General features: G+C 48.2%; 1 long non-coding RNA gene across 1 annotated transcript in view; it reads left to right on the top strand.

Annotated features, from left to right (window-relative positions):
* LOC309452444 overlaps positions 1–1,918 on the top strand; it is a 259,074-nt gene extending 257,156 nt beyond the window's left edge. The window contains exon 2 of the long non-coding RNA XR_014186553.1: positions 1,858–1,918. This is a non-coding gene — a long non-coding RNA (uncharacterized lncRNA). The remainder of the gene's footprint in view (positions 1–1,857) is intronic.
* Positions 1,919–12,697: the final 10,779 nt, after the last annotated feature.

Below are 12,697 nucleotides of genomic sequence, written 5' to 3'. Positions count from 1 at the left end.
AGAGAGAGATGTGTGCACACAGGAAGCACCATGAACACCCCAGTGGGGAGCCTGAGCACCCCAGGGAATGGACACCCCAGGGGTGGGCCTGAGGCACCTAGAGAGAGGTGTGGGCACCCAGGGAGCAGTGGGGGCACGCAGGGGTGCAGCATGGGTACCCCAAGAAGGAGCCTGGGCACTCGGAGGAGCAGTGTGGGTACCCCAGGGAGGTGCATGGGACACCTAGAGGGAGGTGTGGGCACCCAGGGGTGCAGCGTGGGTACCCTGGGAGGGAGCCTGAGCACCCCAAGGAGCAGTGTGGGCACCCCAGGAAAGAGCCTGAACACCCCAAGGAGCAGTGTGGGTACCCCAGGGGGGTGCATGGGGCAGCTAGAGGGAGGTGTGGGCACCCAGGGAGCAGCGTGGGCATCCCAGAAAGGAGCCTTAGCACCCCAGGGAGTAGGGTAGGCACCCAGGGGTGCAGCATGGGTACCCCAAGAGGGAGCCTGGGCACTCCGAAGAGCAGCGTGGGTACGCCGCGGGGGTGCATGGGGCAGCAGGAGGGAGGTGTGTGTACCCAGGGAGCACCGCAGGCACCCCAGGCAGTGGATTGGGCACCCCGGGGACGGCGTGAACACCCCGGGAACGGCGCGGACACCCTGGGGACGGCGCGGACACCCCGGGAACAGCGTGGACACCCTGGGGACGGCGCGGACACCCCGGGAACGGCGTGGACACCCCGGGGACGGCGCGGACACCCCGGGAACGGCGTGGCGACGCCGGCGGCGAGGCGAGGGAGCTTGAGTGAGTCCCGCTTACCGACGGTAGCGCAGAGCAGCGGCAGAAGCGGCCGCGCCATGGACGATGGCGGCACTGGGGCAGGGCCGGAGGGCTCAGGGCTCCCGGGGGGGGCCCGAGGCTCGGCCCCGCCACCCGCCGCTGGACATATCCGGCGTGACCAGACCCGCCTTCCCCTTTCGCTTTCGAGCAGAGACCGGGGTGGGGGGTGCAGTGCCCGGGGGTTCATTACCCGGGGGGGATGCAGGGCCTGAGAGTTCGGTACCCGGGGGGGATGCAGTGCCAGTGGGTTCAGTACCCGGGGGGAATGCAGTGCCCGGGGGTTCGTTACCCAGGGGGGATGCAGTGCCAGCGGGTTCGGTACCCGGGGGGGATGCAAGGCCTGGGGGTTTGACACCTGGGGGGGGTGAGGTGCCTGGGGATTCGGTACCCGGAGCGGGTGCAGGGCCCAGGGGTTCGGTACCTGGGGGAATACAGTGCCCAGGGATTCGGTACCGGGGGAGGGTGCGATACCCAGGGGTTCAGTACCGGGGGGAATGCAGTGCCTGGGGGCTTGGTACCCGGGACGAGATGCAGTGCCTGGGGGTTCGGTACCGGGGGGGATGAGGTACCCGGGGGCGATGCAGAGTCCGAGGGGACGCAATAGCAGAGACGGGGTATGTAACAAGTAGTTCCGAGAAATGTTTGTTCATTAAAGCTCCTGGAGATGTTTGTTTGAGTTTTTTTGTATGCTTACTTGCTTTGTCCTGCTTGATGTATTTACCTGACAAGGAGATGTTTTTTTGTATGTTTACTTGCTTTGTCCTGCTTGATGTAATTACCTAACCAGGAGATGTTTGTTTGAGTTCTGAGAAGTCTTTGTATGCTTGCTTGCTTTGTTCTGCTCGATGTATTTACCTAATAAGTAACCAAAGTAAGGCGACCAAAACTGGCTACACAGCAGTCAACGCCCACATGATACGAGCCTTCAACATGAGTGACAAGTTACATCCGGAAGCTGTGGACCAGAGATGGACTTTAAAAACCCAGAGAACTGAATTAGCGGTGTGCGCGTGCCGTGAGAGAGACTGAGGGCTCTAGGCCGCACCCAGCGCTGTCTTTGCTTATTGCCGGATTCTAAATAAATTCTTGTTATTTACAAGATCGAGTCAAAATTTATTACAATTTGGTGCCATGACTCAGATGAAGGATATTCGGCGGCAATCCTTTTTGAGGGAGGAGCCCCGCTTCTTTTTCTAGCGGCCCTTGGAGGATTTTGTCGCCACCCTTCACCGACGAACCTTCTAAATTGCAATAAGCAAAGTAAATGCCGGCAGCCCCTTAAACTTTGTGCACGAAGACCCCGAGTGAACACGCAGGACGCGTGACTATAGGCCGGATTTCCACTCGGGTTGGGGCTGGGATTCCTGGGGTACGATGACTGAGATGTCCAATTGCGGATGAAGCGAGTGCGGACCCTCCAGTAGTGCAGTTCTCGTAGCCCGCGAGGGAGCGAGTCACGAACAAGGGGAGCGCGTGTGAGTGTGCGTGAGTGTACCCTGGAAGATGGGACAGAAGAAAAGTAGACCTTCTGGTCCCATGGGTGGGGATTCGCAAGCAATTCCTCAGGATAGTCTACTAGGATTAATGATCAAATATTGGAACGATTTACCCCTCTAGGCGGGGTAAGAGTAAAATAAAAATGATACACTATTGTATGGAAGTTTGGGGCAGTAAGGAAATCCGTAAGGACCACCTGTTTTGGCCAGTATTTGGATCCTCTGAGGATTGGATTTGCCAAGCCCTGAATCTTTATGTTAACTCAAAGGAACCATTTAGTCAAGAGGAGAGTGATTATGCACGCTTATAGATAGGGTCAGAAACTAGGATCAATCTGTATCCCTTAAAAGAAAAGGGGGATGAGAAGTACGATAAACGAAGAAACAAGCGGCATGAGGAAGAAATTCCCGTAACACCCCCACCTTATGTGCCGCCGCCACCACCCCTGGTGTTGGCCCCTAGTCCGAATGCTCCACCACTGGCACCGAACCTGGAGGAAATGAATCTCAGTCAACCCACAGGGCCCGTCACACGTAGTAAAACTAGACAGCAGCAGTACCAGGCTACGGGACAATTATATCCGTTGCGAGAAATTGCGATGGGAGGTCCACAGGTGGGAATGGGGTATGTGGTGGTGCCCCTCAATTCCGGAGACGTTAGAGATTTTAAAAAGGAAATGAGGAGCCTTTTAGAGGACCCGCTAGGAGTAGCTGGGCGGGTTGATCAATTCTTAGGACCTATTACATATACGTGAGATGAACTGCAAGCGATCTTGACTGTGTGAATGTGGTAATGGAGTTTTGTGTATGATAGCCAGTGCTATTCTTTCTGGCTTGCTGGCTTTGTTCTGGCATCTGAACTTGCACAGCTCTGTGATAGGCTGTGTCACATCTCGGCGTGCTGGATTTGGCTCTTTTGTATGCACACCGGAGGTTGGGTCCTGGTTTGGGGATGGTATAATTACAAAATGAGAACTGTTTCCATTATTAAAGTACCACCTTGCTCCCCGTTAAGCTGCATCTGTACACATGAGAATAAATTAGTGGGGGAAGTGATTTGAATGTGAAATTCTGAATTAGCTGTATTGAAGTTAGTGTTGTTCTGTGGATAGACTGATTTGGATCTAAAATGAATGTAAGGAATTGATGTTTAATATGTTGTTTTTCTGACGTCTGCAAAGGTAAATGAGACTGAGGAACATAACTATCGCTGAGGTAATTGGAACTGCATATGAAGTATATTATGACTGGAATTAAATCGAAAAATAAGAAAGCTAAATATCCCAGGCCTGTGTTGTAACATAAATCACAAGCCTGTGCTAAGTTGTAAGATAAACTGAACCTCCCCCATCCATGTGGCCTTGCCTGTGTCTAAACTGCAGCAAGGAGAGAAAGAAAAATATATATTAAAAAAAAAAAAAAAAAAAAAAAAAAAGCGCTGCTAGAAGCGGCGGAGGGGGAAGGAAGCGGGGGGAGGACAAGCCGTATGCTTCTCGGGGTAGCCTGACACCTGAAATGGTGAGATCTCCCCTAGAGAAGTAATAGAAACTAAGGGCAACAAAAAGTAGAAATTTGGAAATGTTGTTAGATGAACTATTGAGGGAAGCTCAGAAAGTGTATGTCAGGAGAGAGGATGAAAAGGAGCGGAGGACTGTACGAATGATGGTTGCAGCAGTCAGAGAAGGTACAGCTCAGAAATCCAAAGATCGAAGGGCAGAGTATAAGGGGCCTAGTCCTAAGACAAGACCCCTTAATAGCGAGACTACAATGGAACAGGGTGAGCCGATAGAATGTTTGTACTGTGGAAAGAAAGGGCACATTAAGTGGAACTGTAGGAAGAAAATGGCGGATGAGAAAATGTTCAAAGCGGAATAGGGGTGTCAGGGGCTCTTTTTGCTGGGGACCCAAAAAGGAACAGAGCCCTTGATAAAATTGAAAGTGGGCCCCCAGCAGCAAGAAATTGAATTTCTTGTCGATTCCGGGGCAGAGCGATCTACCATACAAGCCTTGCCCAGGGGATGCAAAATATCCTCCGACACAATGCAAGTAATTGGGGCAAAAGGAGAGCCATTTCGTGTTCTTGTTATAAAGGCGGTGATTATCGAAACCAACTCCATAATAGGAGTGGGAAATTTACTTTTAGTTCGTGAAGCTGAATATAATCTCTTGGGGTGGGATTTAATAATCGAATTGGGTGTTAATTTAGAAGTAACGGAGAAAGAAATTCAGATAAGATTATGTCCTCTCAGGGTGGAAGATGAGAATAAAATTAATTGTGAAGTGTGGTATATGGAAGATTCAGTAGGGAAACTGAACATAACACCCTTTAAAGTTAAAATCTCTAGCCCAGAAATACCCATTCGGGTAAGACAATATCCAATATCTGAAGAAGGTCGAAGGGGGTTAAAACCAGAAATAGAAAGGTTGTTAGAAAAAGGCTTGCTTGAACCTTACATGTCTCCCTTTACCACCCCCATTTTACCTGTAAAAAAAAAAAAAAGATGGGAAATGGAGGCTGGTACATGACCTGAGGGAGGTAAACAAGGGGACTGTGAGTCGATTTCCCGTGGTGGCTAACCCATATACCCTTCTGAGTCACCTAATGATTAGTGGTGTGGTGTGATAGACTAAAAAGATGCCTTTTGGACTTGCCCACTAGATGAGGAAAGTCGAAATTATTTTGCCTTTGAGTGGGAGGACCCAGACACTCACAGAAAACAACAGTTGCGATAGACGGTACTCCCCCAGGGATTTACAGAGTCACCCAACTTGTTTGGGCAAGGTTTAGAACAGATTTTACAGGAGTGTGAACGCAGCCCTGAGGCGGTGTTGGTGCAGTACCTAGATGATAGATTGCTAGCAGGGCAGGATGAGGAAGTGGTTAGATAAGAGAGCATACGATTATTGAATTTTCTTAGTTTACAGGGACTCAAAGTATCAAAAACCAAACTCCAGTTTGTTGAACAAGAAGTAAAATATCTAGGGCACTATTTAAGCAGGGGGACCAAACATTTAGACCCAGAAAGAGTAAAAGGGATCTTGTCATTACCAGCCCCAAAGTCTAAGAGGCAGATAAGATAAATATTAGGGATAGAAACTAAAATGTCATGGGTAAAGTGTTTGCCCTTAGCACTATTAAATATAAAAATGCAGCCGAGAACAGACCTCGGGATCTCACCTTTTGAGATGTTATATGGTATGCCCTATGATTTAGAAATACCACAGAAACACCCAGAAGTAAAGGATTTCCAGATAAGGAATTATCTAATACAGGTACTAAAACGGAGAAAATACCTTTGGGAGAAAGGATTGGTGGTACAATGTCTGCCCTTAGGCATAAAAATACATACTCTAGAACCCAGAGATAAAGTGCTTATAAAAACCTGGAAGGAGGCATCACTAACCCCTCAATGGGAGGGACCGTATGTTTTAAATGCACAGTGTGCCAGGAAAACTGGTGGTTGCATTGCCTAGACGGTATTCCCCCTCTAGGGACTTGTGATCAGTGTTATTCAATTGAACGAGAAATTACTGAATTAACATTAAAACTTAAAGTCTTACGAGGAGAAATCGAGACCGAAGATCCTAGTTGGTGGAACATATATGCCTATGGAATACGACCTGAACGGTTTTATTTCCACCATAATGAGCCAACTCCTCTGAAATTACACATAGTACAAGTGTGCTGTCGAACCACTGTAAAAGAAATAACATGCCATTCCCCCTTGGTAAAAAAAAAAAAAAAAAGCTGCAACTGGGAAGCTTACAAGCGATGGTGCAGTTGCTGGAAACATTTGGGGCCTCCTGAAGAATATTCTTGCTGCCGAGAAGATGGTTTACCCCGTGGCTTGAAGCAACCGAGTCGACGGGCGAGGCAGAGGAATAACACAAAGTGGGGGCAAAAACCCAAATGGAATTGTGTGGCGATGTTGGGAGAACTACCCCAGTGCTAGGCAGCACAACAAATTGCAAAATCAAAGCAAGCTGAACCTAGGCAAATGCAACCCCACCTGGTATGCTGTATTAGTATTATTACTAATGGCCAGTAATGGGGAATCAGCACATAGACCATACAAATGGACCCTAATTCAGGTAGAAGAGAGCCAAGTGATTAAAGAGAATATTACAGTAGGATCCCCTAGTTTTTCTGTAACCTTTTGTCAGTTAGCACCTACACAACCATGCTTAGATCAAAAAGGTTATTATGTTTGTCCCTCTTCCAATCCAGGGAAGAGTTACTGCAACTATCTTAATGAGTATTATTGTAGCAGGACCACTGATTCTTTTAATCCTAGTATTAACATTCGGACCTTGTATCTTAAATAAAGTAATAGAGATCGTGAAAGGCAGACTAGAAGCCGCTCACTTGATGTTGATTGAGGCAAAATATGAGAAATTGCATGATCAAAACAACACCGAATTATTAGTATTAAGTGGTCAAGAGTTGCAACGCTTTAACGAACAAAATAAGTAAAAAATAGAAAAGGGGGAAATTGTAACAAGCAGTTCCGAGAAATGTTTGTTCATTAAAGCTCGTGGAGATGTTTGTTTGAGTTTTGAGAAGTGTTTGTATGCTTACTTGCTTTGTCCTGCTTGATGTATTTACCTAACAAGGAGATGTTTGTTTGTATGCTTACTTGCTTTGTCCTGCTTGATGTATTTACCTCATAAGTAACCAAAGTAAGGCGATCGAAACTGGCTACACAGCAGTCAACACCCACATGATACGAGCCTTCAACGTGAGTGAAAAGTTACATCCGGAAGCTGTGGACCAGAGATGGACTTTAAAAACCCAGAGAACTGAATTAGTGGTGTGCGCGTACCGTGAGAGAGACTGAGGTCTCCAGGCCGCACCCAGCGCTGTCTTTGCTTATTGCCGGATTCTAAATAAATTATTGTTATTTACAAGATCGAGCCAAAATTTATTACAGCGGGGGTTTTTGTTTGGGCCTTATCTAAAATGTCTGATGGATTTCGTCCTCGTCTGAAGACAAATTTGCTAGAAACTATAAAGCAAAAAAACGTCCTGCAACCTGGCCTTGCCTTTCCTATCCTTGACTTGCCTTGCCTTTCCTTGCCTTATTTCCTTCTCATCCTGTTCTCTGTCCCATCCTCTCTCACTAACCCCTCGTCTGGCTGGATGTCTCTTCTTTCATCTCTTCTTCCCTTTTTCTCTCACCCTCCCGCTTATGGCCTCTTTTCTTTCAATTCCCCCATTTCAGTCCTGCAGCCTGGCTCTACTTTTTCCTCTTCTCTCCCTTTGTCCTGCTCCCTTTGCTTTCTCCTTCTGTCCCATATCCTTATTCCTGACTTGTCTTTTGGAGACATTGGGCGACCTTGCCCCCAAGTCTGGGGATATTTTGGCAAGTTTTCAGAGGCCTCGCTGGTGACAGGAGGGACAGCAGGCAGTGACAGGCCCGGGGCTGACAGGCTCCCCCTCCCCTAGGGGGCGCTCGGCTGCCACACCCAGCTGACATAGAACCTTTGTCACAATGCCCGCTACCGTGGCGAGGATGTGGTGACTCTGCAGGTGACAGGGACACTGCAGGACTTGGTGTCAGCTCAGCAATTTCTCAGTTCCCCAAAGAAGCTGAATTCTGCAAATTGCTGGCTTTGCTGTTGAAATGATGTCATCAGGTGGGTGTTTTCGTAGTAATACACTGAAAACTAGAGCAGAAATGGTGAAATATTCCCATCATATGCATGATCCCTGCACCAAACCACCATGACTCAGCCTAAGGGGCTCGGCAGCTTATTTTTTTGTACTGCCAGCAGATTGTGGAAGTACAGTAGAAAAACCATTCTTATGGAGAGATCTTTGTATTTTAGGCTTAGTCTAAGTGTCTCAAGTAGCTGGAGTTTTTCTTTGGGCCATAAGGTCTGATGGCTTTCCTCATCGTCTGAAGATGAATGTGGTATGAAAATATAAAGCAAAAAAAGGTCCTGCAGCCTAGCCTGGCATTGCTTGTCCTTGCAGCCCTTATGCTTGGCAAAATGAGAGGATTAAAAGCTTTTGCTAGTTAAAATGATCAGTGAAATGTCATTACAAGTTTGGGTCTTACGATGAGAGATGTCTGCATTTCTGTTCATAACAGCACAAATCTTTTTAGCCTGTTCCCAGGAACTGATGGAATAGGAAAGGAGTCCAAAGGAGCGTACGTATTCATTTTCCAAGTAACTGCTTTATATGTCTGTAATGGAGAAGAAGATTGTCTAGAAGAAGCCAGAGGAGTTCCATTGCACATCTCTGTCATTGGGTGGATTGGATGACTTCAGGGTTTGCAGGGACAGGAGTTTCCTGTGTGATTTACAGCTCAAATATCGTCAGAGAAACTGTCTTCATTTCATTTTTCATTTCTCTCACATGGATACCCAGAGAGATTTTAACCTGGACTGCAGACTGGTGACTTCCACTAGTCTTTTGCTGACATGGTTAACTTAGGAATTAAAACATCAGACTTGTTTGTAAAGAAATTCTCGATTGGTGAAAGACATTTAGAGGAGGAGTGAGGTTAATGAACATATGTGGAATAATATGAAATGTCTCTTCATAAAATAATAAAGGGAGAGCTTGTGGAAAAAAAAAAAAAAAGAAAAAAAAGAAAAAATAATCAGGGCAGCTGATGTTTTCTATCCCCCAAATCCCTTGGGCAGGAGTCTGAAGAGATCTCTATTAGTCATGGTGCCAGGATCTGTCATATTTCTAGATACTGAGTTTAGAAGCTTTTAGAGGTGATTTGATCAACATGTGGTCACTGTTCCTGGTCAGAGCTCAAAGTATGTGCAAAATTTTGCAGGGACATCTGGCTGGAAGTGTTGATTAAACAGTATGGAGGATTAAATAGCACATAGGATTAAATAGTATATATGATTGCAGTACAAGTGCTTTGCATCCTCTACAAATTGCCAAATAAGTAGTAAGGTTAAATAGACTAGACTAGCATTTTAAAATCAGGAGTGACTGTCTGCAGTCTAAATCATGTTTTCTTGCTATTTGATACTGCACTGTAGCCCTTGGGACTTGCTGTCTGGAAGAGAAAAAAAACCCCAACCAAACCAAATCTGAGAGGAAAAAAACTGGGGAGAGTGCCTGCTTTGAATTAGTGTAATTATTTTTCTGTGTTGTGTTTTTTCAAGGTCCAAGTCCCCCTGTAGTGCTTTGTCTTACCCTAGAAGATCATATACCCACTGCAAGCCACAATCAGGTTCTTTGTGCCCTGTCAGGCTCTGTGAAACTCTGTCAGGCTCTGTTTGGCTCTATTGGGCCCTGTCAGACTCTGCCAAGCTCTGTCGGGCTTTTTCATGTCCTCTTGGACTCTATTGGGGTCTTCCAGGTGCTTTCAGGCTTTGTCGGGTGCTTTCAGGATTGGTTGGGCTCTGTCAGGCCCTGTCAGGCTCTGTCATGCTTTGTTGGGCCCTGTCAGACTCTGTCATGCCCTGTCGGGCTTTGTCAGGCTTTGTTGGGCCCTGTTGGGGTCTGTCAGGCTTTGTCAGGCCTTGTTGAGCTCTCTTGAGCTCTATCAGGCACTGTTGGGCCCTGTCAGGCTCTGTCGGGTTTTTTCAAGCTCTGTCAGGCTCCATGGGGCTTTGTGGGGCTTTCTGAAGCTTTGTCAGGCCCTGTTGTGCTTTGTCAGGCTCTCTCGGTCTTTATTGGGCTTTGTTGGGCTCTGTTGGGGGTCTGTTGGGCTTTGTCCAGCCCTGTCGGGCTCTGTTGGCCTCTGTCAGCCTCTGTCGGTCTTGTTTGAGCTTTGTTGGTCTCTGCTGGGCTTTGTCGGGCTCTGTCGGGCTTTAACGGGCTTTGTCGGGCTTTATTGGCCTTGGTCAAGCCCTGTCGGGCATTGTCAGACTTTTTTTGGGCTCTGTAAGGCTTTATAGGTCTTTGTCAGGCTTTATTGGGCTCTGTTGGGTTTTGTCAGGCTCTGTCGGGCTTTGTTGGTCTTTATTGGGCTCTGTCTGGCTCTGTCGGGCTGTGTCAGTCTCTGTCAGTCTCTTTCAAGGTTTGTTGGGCTGTGTTGAGCTTTGCCGAAAGAGACCGAAAGGGATTGACAGGGCCTGACAAAGACCGACAAAGCCCAATAAAGCCCGACAAAGACCTGTAGAGCCCAACAGAGCCCAGAAAAATCTGACAAAGCCCAATAGAGCCTGAAAGAGCATGACAGGGCCTGGCAAAGCCCAACAGAGCTGAAGAAAGCCCAATGAAGCCTGAAAGAGACCAACAGGGCCTGACAGAGCCCGACAGAGCCTGACAGAGCCAGACAAAGTCTGATAGAGCCAGACAGAGCCTGACAAAGCCCAATAAAGGCCGACAGAGACTGACAAAGCCCAGCAGAGCCCGACAAAGCCAAACAGCGACTGACAGGGCCCAACAGAGCCCAACAGAGCTTGAAAAAAACCCAACAGAGCCCAACAAAGGCTAACAAAGCCCAACAGAGCCTGACAAAGAGTGACACAGTCTGACAGGGCTGGACAGAGCCCGATAAAACCCCATAGTGCCTGACAGGGCCCAAAAAAGCCCAAGAGGATTCAACAGAGCCTGACAGGGCTCGACAGAGCCCGATAGAGCCTGAGAGAGCCTGACAACACCTGACAAAGCCTGGCAGAGCCTGTACAAAGCCTCAAACCCCGACAGGGCCCAACAAAGCCAACAGAGCCTGACACAGCCTGGCAGAGCCCGACATAGCTTGACAGAGCCTGACAAGGCTTGACAGATCCTGACTAAGCCCAACAGGACCCGACAGAGCTGGACAGTGCTCGACAGAGCCTGATAGAGCCCAACAAATACCGAGAGAGTCTGACAAGGCTTGACAGAGCCCAGCAGGGCCCGACAGAGCTCAACAGGTCCTTTCAATGCCTGACAGGGCCTGACAGAGTCCAACAGAGACCACAGAGCCCAACAGGACCTGACAGAGCATGAAAAAGCCTGAAAGAGCCTGACAGGGTCTGACAGAATCAAATAGGGGCCGGAGATCTTTTGCCAGTTCCTCGGAGATGAGGCTGGCCTCATCTCGCTTCATCTCGCTCATCTCCTGCTCCTTCTGGATGATTTCTCATACCACAGCACTGCCCTTTGAGTGACATTTCTTCCTCCTCATGTCCAGTCTCCACCTTCTAATCTAGAACTGTGTGGCAGTGTTTGTCTGTTCTGCTGTAGAAAGGAGGATCCTGAAAACCACTGACCTGTCAGCCTCTTACCTGTGCCTGGGAAGATGATGGAACAGATCCTCCTAGAAGCTGTGCTAATGCACAAGGAGGACAGGGAGGTGATTTGAGACAGCCAGCATGGCTTCAACCAAGGGCAAGTCCTGCCTGACTAACCCAGTGGCCTTCTATGATGGAGTAACTACATCAGTGGACAAAAGAAGGGCTATGGATGTCATCTATCTGGACTTCTGTAAAGCCTTTGACATGGTCTCTCACAACATCCCTATCTTTAATTTGGAGAGGTATGGATTTGATGGCTGGGCTGTTCTGTGGGTGAGGAACTGGCTCAATGGTCGCACCCAGAGAGTGGTGGTCAATGGCACAATGTCTGGATGGCCACTGGTGACAAGTGATGTCCCTCAGGGGTCCATACTGGGATCAGTACTGTTTAATATCTTCATCAATGACATAGTGGGATCAAGTGCAGCCTCAGCAAGTTTGCGGATGTCACCAAACTGAGCAGTGTTCCTCATATGCCTGAGGGACAGATGCCATCAAGAAGGACCAGGATAAGCACGAGAAGTGGACCCATGTGAATCCCAGGAAAGACATGGATGTGTTAGAGAGAGGCCAGAGCAGGGTGACCGAGATGATCAGAGGGATGGAACAGCTCTGCTGGGAGGACAGGCTGGGAGAGTTGGTGCAGTTCAGCCTGGAGAAGAGAAGGCTCCGGGGGGACCTTATTGCCACCTTTGTGTACTTAAAAGAAGACAATAAGAATGATGGGGACAGACTTCTGAGCAGGACATATTGTGATAGGACAAGGGGTCATGGTTTTGAACTAGAAGGGGAGAGTTAAAGGCCAGACATGAGGAAGACATTTTTTTACAATGGAGAAGATGAAATAACAGCACCAATTGCCCAGAGAGGTGGTGGATGCCCCATCCCTGGAGACATCCCAGGCCAGGCTGGATGGGACTCTGAGCAGCCTGAGCTGGCTGAAGATGTCCCTGCTCATAGCAGGGGGTTGGACTAGATGGCCTTTCAAGCTCCATTGCAACACTCTCTATGATTCTATGATTCCTTCTTCCAAGGAAAGCTCCACCACCTGGGAAATGACCCTTCAAGCAGAGAATCACAGGATCATAGAATCATAGAATCATTTGAGTTGGAAGACACCATTCAGATCATGGAGTCCAACCATAACCTAACTCTAGAACTAAACTATGTCCCTAAGAACT

Source organism: Streptopelia decaocto (assembly GCF_964273445.1).
Source record: "Streptopelia decaocto genome assembly, contig: HAP1_SCAFFOLD_60, whole genome shotgun sequence".
Lineage (NCBI taxonomy): Eukaryota > Metazoa > Chordata > Aves > Columbiformes > Columbidae > Streptopelia > Streptopelia decaocto.
The sequence above is the reverse complement of the archived record's forward strand: the minus strand, read 5'-3'. Positions and strand labels throughout refer to the sequence as shown.